Genomic DNA, 11382 nt, shown 5'->3' on the forward strand with positions numbered 1-11382 from the left:
AATACGGTGCCACCACTATCACCTCTGCTTGCAAGAGTCTGATCCTTCTTAAGAGATGTGGTAGAATTGGTAGTGGAGGAAAGGCGTAAAGAAGACCTCTGGGCCACTGGTCGTCAGAGCATCCGTGGCCTCCGCTTGATGTTGATAGAACCTTCTGAAGAATCGAGGCAGTTGAGCGTTTGTCAGAGATGCAAGCAGATCCACGATCGGTCTGCCCAGTTGTACCGATATAATATGAAATACCTCCTTGTTCAGGGACCATTCACTCTCCTGGATCTCCTGGCGACTCAGCCAGTCGGCCTGCACATTCACAATGTTCCGCTTGAATGGAGGCTAAGTTCATCTCCGCCCATCTCAGGAGTTTGGATGCTTCTCTCTGCAATGTGGAGGATCTCGAGCCTCCCTGTTTGTTTAGATAGGCCTTCGCGGAAATGTTGTCTGTGCGGATCAAAATATGTTTTCCTTTGATCCGATGCGCGAAAAACCAAAGGGCAAGATGTACAGCTCAAAGTTCTAACAGGTTGATCGGCAGTGTCTGCTCGATTACAGACCATTTCCCTTGTGCTGGTTGATTCAGGAGGGTGGCTCCCCAGCCTTCTAGACTTGCGTCGGTGAATAGCTGAATCCTGTCCTGGATCCAGAAGCTTTTTCCTTTGGTCAGGTTGGGTATGTTGGTCCACCAACGAAGACTCATCTTTACTTGTAATGGAACCTTCAGAGAGATGTTCAACGCGATGATGTTCAATTTCAATGCGATGGAGGATTGGAAGGGTCTTAGGAATAGTTAAAGTGGTCTGGAGTGGAATCTTCCTCATTGCAGGGTGTCGAAGGTAGCTACCATGAGACCCAACATCTTGGTGAGAATAGAAAGAGATGAGAACCTTGTCAGAATGATTTGGTTGGCCAAGGCCTTGATCTTTCGTGCTTTGTGCAGTGGAAGATACGATGAGGTCACTTTGGTGTCTATGGTCAAGCCTAGATGCTCCAGACGCCGAGATGGTTTCAGGGAGCTCTTTGTCAGCTATGCTGCCATGGGGGTGGGGAGGTTGGTTGTCTTCTAATTGCCTTTGCATTCCTTCTGTGCTTCTTTGCTGCTACAACGCTTATCTCTAAGTATTGCAGGTGGGGATGTTGATGTCTGTTATTCGTGGGAACCGAGAGAGTGTTTCGTTCCCAGCTTCAGTGCTAAACGGCCGAAGCAATTTCTCCCGCGTGCGAGAGGGTGGCTCATTGGCCAGGGCAGTGGGGGGGTGCATACGAATACCCAATATCCTATTTTACCCCATGGGCAGCCGTCATTCTTAACAGTGCCTATGTTAATGCATCTATAGCTCTTCAATAAAGTATTACCTTTCCTGATAAGCATGTACTACGTTGTTGGCTGTGGGTTCTGACATTCTGTTAAGAATCCTTCATTCTCTATCTACGTGCCTCTCTCCCTAACTGAGATGAGTGCTGGAGAGGAGAAACTGAACCCTTTGGAAAAGGAGGAGGAGGACGAAGGAGAGGAGGAAATCCCCGTCCCTATCCCAACCCAGCAGGTGACACCAGTGACTACCACACCACCGGTGACCACAGCTGAGAAGGGAGCCGTCCAAAAGACGACATCGACCCTGGTGTTCCTGATCCCTTCGGGGCTGCAGCTGCCACCTGGCCCAGGATATCATCCAAGCTCCAGGTGGAGCCAATTCAACCCAGATTCCACTAGAGACTTATATGCTTACGCAGGGCCCCCGGAGAGACAGCAGGTTTGACCTGGGATTTACTGGTGGAGGTTTTCCCCCGTATGGGGCCTCCTTTGAACCACCGCTGGCCCCGTGGGTGACGGAGAGGTCAAAGGCGAGGAGTGGGCGCGTGTCCCCGGATGAGGGACTGGAACTGGCCCACCGAATGGAGGTGGCGGATCGAGAAAGGTGACAACTGCAACGGGACCTGGAGGGCCTGTTCCATGTGATTCCGCAGTTGGTGATCCAAGCTGGGGACTTGCCCAGGCTGGCCACGGGTGAGGCCCCGGTTCCAGTACCCCGACCTGCCAGCCCAAGAGGCCAGGTGATCCATCGCCCGAAGGACCTCATCGAGGTCATGTTCGACAGGAACACTGAGGAACTCTCCTACTTGGTGGTTCGAGTGATGAAGTTCGTGGAGAGGTCGGGCCACCTGTTCCCAGATGACAGCAGTCGCGTGGATATGGTAGCTGCACAATGCACAGCGCCCTGAGCTGGTTAATTTATGTGGGCGTTGCGGACCCAATTCGAAGACTGGAACGCTGGGCCAAAAGCAAGGGCATTCCTACGCACCCTGAAGAAAGGCAAGAGGTCAGTGAGGGAGTACTCATCGGAGTTCATGTTACATGCGGCCAAAGTCCAAACCTGGCCTGATCCTGTGCTGCCGGAATTATACTGAGGGGGGCTGAATCCGGAAATCCGGGAAACAGTCCTACGAGCGGTGGATCCAGTCTCCCTCCTGGCATGGATGCACAAGGAGGAGAGTGCGGAAACCCGCCTGAACACCCTGCGCCTGGACATCGCCACTGTGGGAGGTAAGCCTACCCCTTCGGCTCCGAAAGGGAAACCGGTGCAGCAGTAAGAGTCTACGCGGGAGCAACGCATGTGCCAAGGGCTATGTCTGAAGTGTGGGGAAAGGGCCCACTTCGTGTCCAAATGCAGCGAAGTGGGTCCCAGGAAGCCGGGACCGAGTGACCCGGCTAAGATACGCCCCTCCACCCCATCCAAAAAGCCAACTGGGAAACCGAAATACGCCAAAGCCTTGCAAGCCACCCCTGAGGAGTTAGAAAGTGATTCCAGCGAAGACGACCCCGAGCCGGTGGGAACAGGCCAGGTCCTGCTGTGCGAGGCGTGGAGCAGCAGGACCCGATCCCCGAGGTGCTGAAAGTGGTAAGCAGCTTTCCCCCCTTGTTTTTCGTGACTGTGACTTTGATTAACCCCAGCCTCGGAACACATATCCGTGTACGGGCACTCATTGACTCCGGAAATTTTACATCTCTACTCAGGGCTTTTACTCTTGCTAGAATGAATGCCCATTCAACAGTGGTTATGGGAGACCACTTTTTGCATCTTCCCTACTCTGACAGGATTTGCTCTTGCTCCCGTGATAAAACAGATTCAACCTCTCATATTTTATTGGAATGCCCTCTATATTCTAATCTGCTATTTTATTCTATGGTGGCTGGTAAATTTCAATGATTTTAATCCAAGCAGTGTGGCCCCCTTCCTACTCTCAGATCAAAATCCTAATATTTATTTATTTTATTTTGTTGCATTTATACCCCGCCCTCCCCACGAACCCTGGATGTTGCAAAGAAAATATTCCTTGTCTTTTGGGAAATAAACAGAAATTATAAATGTTATACTGCTCAAGGCATTGAGTCATAGAGCTTTTATTGGACAAAAGAAAGGAAAGGAATTCTTGTTTTCCCTAGGGAATAATTTGCATGACCAGGTCGAGTTAATAAACAGCCCATCAATGCTGCTTTATTTAATTGTCCAATAATGAACATAACGCTGATGGGGTGTTTCTCTTTTTTAATTTTTTAAAAAATTTTATTACATTCAAGGGATGTTTCTTCGTGCTGTTAGTGGGCTGTCAACATAGGCTCCAACTACACTCAACTTTTATACAAGCAAGAAACAGACCTGATAACACTCATTAATATAAATTGGAGGAGGGGGAGTTTCTGACACATACCATTCCCATAATGACTGTTTTACTTATTTATTATATTTAAATCCCATGCTTCCTCTAGAAAACGCATAACAGCTTACACAGGGGCTCCCAATGGTCTGGCCTCCAGACGCTGAGCCCATCCATGGCTCATTGGGTTCACGATAATTAATCATATGCTTCCTGAATGATAAATCTAACACGCCTGGTGCAAAAAATACATGTTGAGACAAGACAGAGGATATTGGTCTTCACACGGTGCCACAAGCACAGCTCATGGTACACAGATAGATCAGGCAGTGTTAAAGCAACTAAAGAAAAGCAGGCCAATTCAATAGCAACGAAGAGATTTGAAAGTCCCCCATGGAAGCAGCCACAGGGAGGAAGCAACACCCCATCCGGCACTGCACTCCAGTCAATCGCTGCCAGGAAGGTGGCACATGTCAGAGTGATCATGCTGTGTTACTTACAGAGAATCTAAACCAGGTCTCAAGTGGACAAAATGTACTAAAATATCAGAAGACAGCGTCCATTCCTGAATCCAGAAGACTCAAGCCCATCCTGAATGCTATGTGGGACAAAGATGTTAAACAACCAACTGCTATAAAGAATTCTAAAGCATTCAAATAAACAAATCCTTGGTGGAGCTGGATTGTGGCTACATGTCTTTGAACAGTAGTTGCTGGGGTACAAACAGAGAAGAGCTGTTGCCTTCATGCCCTTCTTGTAGACTCTGGCTTGGTACTGTTAGAAAGAGGATGCTGGAGTCAGTGCATCAATACTAACAGGGCTCTTACATTTTAGTGTACAAGCATGCATATGTGATGTTCTTTGTTCTCCAAGGCTGAACACCTGTTCTTTAGGAGAGCCAATTTTGGAATAAAAATCAAGGCTGAACTCTCTCTAGAAGCTAAAATGACTAAACTGAGGCTATCATACTTTGGTCACCTTATGAAAAGACAAGAATCACAGGAAAAGACAATAATGCTAGGAAAAGTCGAGGGCAGCAAGAAAAGAAGACCCACCAACATGAGATGGATAGACTCAGTCAATGAGGCCATGGCCTTGAGTTTGCAAGACTTGAGTGAGCCTGTAATGACAGGATGTTTTGGAGAATGTTAAATTCATGGGGTCAGCATAAGTTAGCACTTAACACAGACACACAAGTAATCAAGCTTCACTTTTCAAAATCTTCAACAAATGCATCTTTGCGACTTACAGAAAAAGAGTATGATATTTACAGGGTATTTCCCTCCCCTTTTTGCAGCCTTTTTACATTTCCCATTTAAACCCTCCTGCAGTGGCGGAGGTATTCCTGTATTGAAGAAGAGATAGTACAGTCCCTAGAAAGTTTCTTTGAAAGTCCCCAACATGAGATACCTCTCTGAGACAATGAGAACAGCATTTTCCCCTTTCTCTTATGTGGAAGTGAGACAACACATTGAGTTCTTTCAAAAAATAAAACTGGAAGAGGTCATGAGAGAAGCAGAAAATTGAGACCTTATGAAAAGGGCATAGAACCAGATGCCCCAAGATGTGTGAAAAATTCAGACCAAACCAGTTCTGTTGTATCCAGCACTGTGTCAAAGCACCACATATGGAGAAATTAATGACGGGGAAATTGAAATATTTTGTTTTGTTATTATGAAGGGATGATTTATTGACTACCATAGATTGCTAGTTTCAGTCATTTTTTATTTTGGAGAGAACTGATTTTTGACATCTCAATGTTAGATACAACATTCCAGACTAATGTGGTCTAAATTTTCACATCCATTTCACTTTTAAAAAATCCTCCAAGCCCTTCTGAAAAAACCCTTCTGGAAAATTAGCTTCATACTTGTTATTTTTAAAAAATCCATGTTATATTACCAAATATTATTCAGCCCATTATTAATGCAATGGGGCAAATACAGAGCAAACAGACTGAAATTTATTAAGGACTGATTAGCCTCTCTCAGCAATCTTCATGTACAGCCAGAACATCTCACAATAAGTTTGATGCAGACTCAAAATAATGTTATCCTTTGTAAGCTGAGTCCAGTGACTTAGAATCATAGAATGTTAGAGTTGGAAGGGATCTTACAGGTCATCTAGTCCAACCCCCTGCACTCTGCAGGAGCATAGCCAAAAGATAGCCCTACAACATACCCGAAAGATGGTCATCCAGCCTCCACTTGAAAACATCCAGCAAAGGGGCATCCACCACCTCCCGAAGCAGTCTGTTCCACTGCTCAACCACTCTTACAGTTAGGAAGTTTCTCCTGATATTTAGTCGGTAACGACTCCCTTATAATTTCCACCCATTAGATCTAGTCTTGCAATCTGGAGCAAGAGGTCCATCAGTGGCTATTTGCTACAAGGTATAGATAGGGGCTCTGGGGCAAGTGATGCTCTGTCTTCTTGATGCTTGGGGGGGTCAACAATGGGAGGGCATCTAATGTCCTGGCCCCACTGGTGGACCTCATGATGGCACTGGTATTTCTGGCCACTGTGTGACACGGAGTGTTAGACTAGATGGGCCTTTGGCCTGATCCAACATTGGTGTCTCTTATGTTCTTATGAATACATCCGCTCCATCTTCTACATGACAGCCCTTCAAACACTTGAAGACTGCAATCATGTCCCCTCTAAGCCTTCTCTTTCCCAGGCTAAACATACCCAACTCTTTCAGCCTTTCCTCATAAGACTTGGATTCCAACCCTCTCACCATCCTAGTTGCCCTCTTCTGGACACGCTCGAGCTTGTCAACATCCTTCCTAAAATGTGGTCCCCAAAACTGGACACAGTACTCCAGGTGAGGCCTGACCATAGCAGAATAGAGGCAGAGGAAGAAAGGAGACCCAATACCCTTCTTTGCACTCCATTCCCCAACACTTCTTGCAATTTCAGGGGATCCATGCAGTCAAGTTGACAGATGCACCAGCAGTTCTCACTACTGCAGGACAGGCAGTGGAGTGCTCAGCTCTGGCAAATTCTGGAATGCAATGACAGGAAGAGGATGTCCGGTATGCAGGGTGCTCTGGTGTATAGTGCCCAATGTCAGCAAGCTGTCATATTAGCATCAGGCATATAGATGCCTGACCTGTATGTTCCTAATTACTCATGCTTTGCTTTCTGTAACAGGCTTCATGTGTTTATAGTAGTTACCTAGCAACCTAGGCGCCGGCTCACACGAAACAGCTTGTTAGGGAAATGCACAACACTTCAAGGACAGGTGGGAAGATAAGACGTTTTGCTTTAGTTTGCTTGGACTCAACTTTTGCTAACAGACTGGGAACGGGAATGTTTTGGTTACACGGGCCGTTCTGGTTCCCAGCCCTTTGGCGCTCATTTCTCCCTGGCGGGAATCTGACCCATTGGTCCAAGGGTTGTTTGAATTCTTTTCATATTACCTGTACGGCTCTCTCCATGTTATTCTAATCAGAAACCTTGTTAGTGAATCATCCTTTCAATAAAGTTCCCTCTTAACAGAGAAGCCACTCGTTGATTGATGGGCGACCTGACACCCTCCCCCCCAGTTCCTATACTAATTGTGACTTGTGATAGGTGTGTTGGTCTGCACACTCCACACAGTTGTTTACTGCAGTGAATCTTTGTGGCTTCCGCCAAGGGGAAAAAAGTACATGTCTTGCTAGAGCCCTTTTGTACATGTATATAAATAGGCACACACAAATCCCTAGAGATGTGAAAGCCCAGAGGGAAAAAACTAGGTTTGTCAGCTTTGGGGGGTGGAGTCTGGGGACGGTGGGTTCTGGAAAGGGAAGGGACCTCAGTGGGATACACCCTTCGATAGCCATTTTCTTCAGGGGAACTGATCTCTGTTGTTTGGAGATCAATAATAACAGCGGGAGATCTCCAGGTGCCACCTGGAGGTTACCAGTCCTAGGAAAACCGGAAAATGCAGGGGGGTGCTTTTTTGGCGGGGGAGGATTTTTGAGAGTACTGGGGGAAAAACTCCTAAGAAGTATTTTCTTTGCTTGAGTTAGGAAAAAGTATTTTGTTCATTCCAGCTACATAGCATGAAAACACCAAAAAAAACCTCTTATGATTTTTTAAAATTACTGAAATGAATGATGGGTTTTACTCAAAATACGTAGTATGAACATTTTTATGTAAAACAATCTACAGCATTAGATTTGTTGTTGTTCAGTCGCACAGTCGAGTCTGACTCTTCGCGACCCCATGGACCGGATCCCTCTCTTCTTTGACCTTCAATCTTTCCCAGCATCAGGGTCTTCTCCAGTGAGTGCTCCCTTCTCATTTGGTGGCCAAAGTATTTGAGCTTCAGTTTCATTATCTGGCCTTCCAGGGAACAGTCAGGGTTGATTTCTTTTAGGATTGACTGATTTGATCTTCTTGCAGTCCAAGGGACTCTCAAGAGTCTTCTCCAGCACCATAGTTCAAAAGAATCTATTCTTCGGCGCTCGGCCTTCCTTATAGTCCAACTCTCGCAGCCATACATGACTACTGGGAATACCATTGCTTTGACCATGCGGACTTTTGTTGGCAGGGTGATGTCTCTACTTTTTATCATGCTGTTTAGGTTCGCCATCGCTTTCCTCCCAAGTAGCAGGCGTCTTTTAATTTCATGGCTGCTGTCACAGTCTGCGGTGATCTGGGATCCCAGGAACGTGAAGTCTGTCACTACTTCCACAACTTCCCCTTCTATTTGCCAAGGAGTGATGGGGCCGGATGCCATGATCTTAGTTTTTTTGATGTTGAGCTTCAAGCCCACTTTTGCGCTCTCCTCTTTTACCCTGAGCAAGAGGCTCTTTAGGTCCTCTTCACTTTCTGCCATTAGAGTGGTATCGTCTGCATATCTGAGGTTGTTGATCTTTTCCCCAGCAATCTTAATTCCCGCTTGTGATTCATCCAGGCCAGCATTTCGCATGATGTACTCTGCATATATATTAAATAAGCAAGTTGACAATATACATCCTTGTCATACTCCTTTTCCTATGCTAAACCAATCAGTTGTTCCATATCCGGTTCTAACTGTCGCTTCTTGACCCTTATACAGGTTTCTCAAGAGACATGTGAGGTGGTCTGGTACTCCCATCTCTTTAAGGACCTGCCATAGTTTGTTGTGATCCACACAGTCAAAGGCTTTAGCATAGTCAATGAAGCAGAAGTAGATGTTTTTCTGGTACTCTCTTGCTTTCTCCATAATCCAGCGAATGTTGGCAATTTGATCTCTAGTTCCTCTACCTCTTCGAAACCCAGCTTGTACTTCTGGCAGTTCTCTATCCACGTACTGTTGAAGCCTAGCTTGTAGGATCTTGAGCATGACCTTGCTAGTTTGAACCAAATGGAAGTCCAGCAGCACCTTAAAGGCTAACAACTAGGGATGCCAGCCTCCTGGAAGGACCTAGGGATCCCCTGGAATTATAGCTCATCTCCAGACTACAGAGATCAGTTCTCCTGGAGAAAACAGCTGCTTTGGAGGGTGGACTTTATGGCACTGTACCCCACTGTGGTCCCTGTCCTCCCCAGGCTCCACCCTCAAATCTCTAGGAGTTTCCCAAACTGAAATCTGGCAACCTTATCCCCCTTCTCCCACCAGTGGCCAGAAGGGACCTAACCAATACTAACAACATTTATTCCAGTATGAGCATTTGTGAGACAGAGCTCACTTCCTCCGAAATGATGGAGTATCACTGACTCACGAAAGCTCATACTGAAATAAATGTTGTCAGTCTTTAAGGGACCACTGAACTTGTGTTTTGTTTTTGCTACTGTAGACTAACAACTACCCCACTGGAATTATTATGTAAACAGTAGATATTTTCAAGAATGTTTTTGTTCAAATGTAAATAATTTTAGCAACAATTTTGGTTGTGTATTTCATGACAGTACATGATTAAGGAGTTCAGTGTTTCAGTGCTATGAAGTTTAACTTAATATCAAGATATGCCTGTAGTCCTACCTATTGGGATCATCTGAGAGTGTTTCTGCATAAATAATACTCTCTTCTGTTTACCACAGAATTTATTTTCTACTCTCAAGGGTTTTTCCCCCTACCTCTTAAGATGGCAAAAATGAAGAAGCATGTGCTATTGTAAACAATTTGCAACTCTTTCTCAAGTATTGGTTATGCTTGCAATTGTTCTTATAAAAAACGAAGACATTTATACTTTTAAATTCCATAAATATCCCAATTATATGTTGACAAACTATATAAGTCATCTAAGTTACAAATAATGCATTGTGTGCTGTTAGGCAAAAGAAGTTTACTTTTGATAGGAAGTTAAATATTGCATATATTTCAATTTCTTCCAAATTTTGTTTTTTCCCCAAAGGTTTCAGAATTTCCAGAAATCTTACATCTTATACCCCCAACCTATTAAAATACCAGATCCGGAATGCCAGAGGTTGCCATCAGGATACATCCTCAAAACTTTTTTTTTAATTGTTGTCTGGACTAGCTGCTCCTAGTACAAAGAAAGCCAGTAAGCCCTAATCCTGAGTCACTCTGTCTGTCGTGGCTATCTAAGATAGAGCGTGAAGACCGTTAGAGAAAATTCAAGCAACAAGAAAAGGTCAAAAATTATCAACCATTTTTCAAAAGCTTTTTTTTAAAGCACCTAAATGGAAACAGTGATGATCCCACAAAAGGCTACGATCTTTGCGTGAAAAATGCAACTGCAGATAACTGAATATCACAGAAGTGCTTGTTTTCCCCCCTCCCTCCCAGAGCTGATTGCCATGTCATAAAACTGAGAAGATATATAGCAAAGAATAATTTAAGCTGTCTATGACAATACTACAGATATGCCCCAGAGAATGCAACAGCTGCTTTCCTCCACACAGTTCCATGATCTCGGCAGGTATTACGTTCAAATTCATTAGTCTGCTACTACAGCTTTAGACTGTTATTAAGCTTGCCAGATGGCAATGTTTTCACATCGTCTTCAAACTGCTAATTTCTCCTGAAGATTCATAAGAGACAAGGGAGAGACCCACCAGGTTTCCATCACGTGGAACAGGAGCTAAACAGAAGACCACCCTCTGTCCTGGTGGTGCCAGAAGTCCAGGGCCTTTTCTACTCCTTGTTCAGGCCACTGCCACCTTTTCCTCTTCCACTCTACTCAGAAAGAGATAGGTCTTCCCAGGGTTTTTTTGGTAGAAAAAGCCCAGCAGAAACTCATTAGCATAACAGGCCACACCCAACAGCAGAAATTCATTACCATATTAGGCCACACCCTGACCGTGCAGATAATTAGCATATTAGGCCACACCCCATGCCTTCCCTTGGCTTGCCCAGGTGCCCTGCAGCTGCAGGGAGCCTGGGCAAGCCCCCCCCCCTTGATGGCGGGGGGCCCGGGCAAGCGCGCCCCTATTGCCCGGGAAGCATTTAAATGCCTCCCCGATCCTTCCAGGGGAGCCCCTGGCCCACCCACCTCAGAGTCGTGGGGGGGGGGGCTGCTCTCCAGGCCTTCCCTCTGTAGCCTTGCATGCAGAGGTTTTGACTATAGTGGGTGTGGCCAACTCTGAAGCCAGCCAGAACTCCGTTCCTGTGCGTTCCTGCCCAAAAATAGCCCTGGGTCTTCCTAATCATGCAGACATCTGTATGTACCATTGCCAACCTCCAGACGGCACCTGGAGATCTCCCACTATTACAACTGATCTCAAGATAACCAATATCAGTTCCCCTGGAGAAAATGGCTGCTTTGGAGGGTGGACTTAATGGCATTACAC

This window comes from Gekko japonicus, unplaced genomic scaffold (assembly GCF_001447785.1).
Source record: "Gekko japonicus isolate JY-2015 unplaced genomic scaffold, Gekko_japonicus_V1.1 scaffold366, whole genome shotgun sequence".
Classification (NCBI taxonomy): domain Eukaryota; kingdom Metazoa; phylum Chordata; class Lepidosauria; order Squamata; family Gekkonidae; genus Gekko; species Gekko japonicus.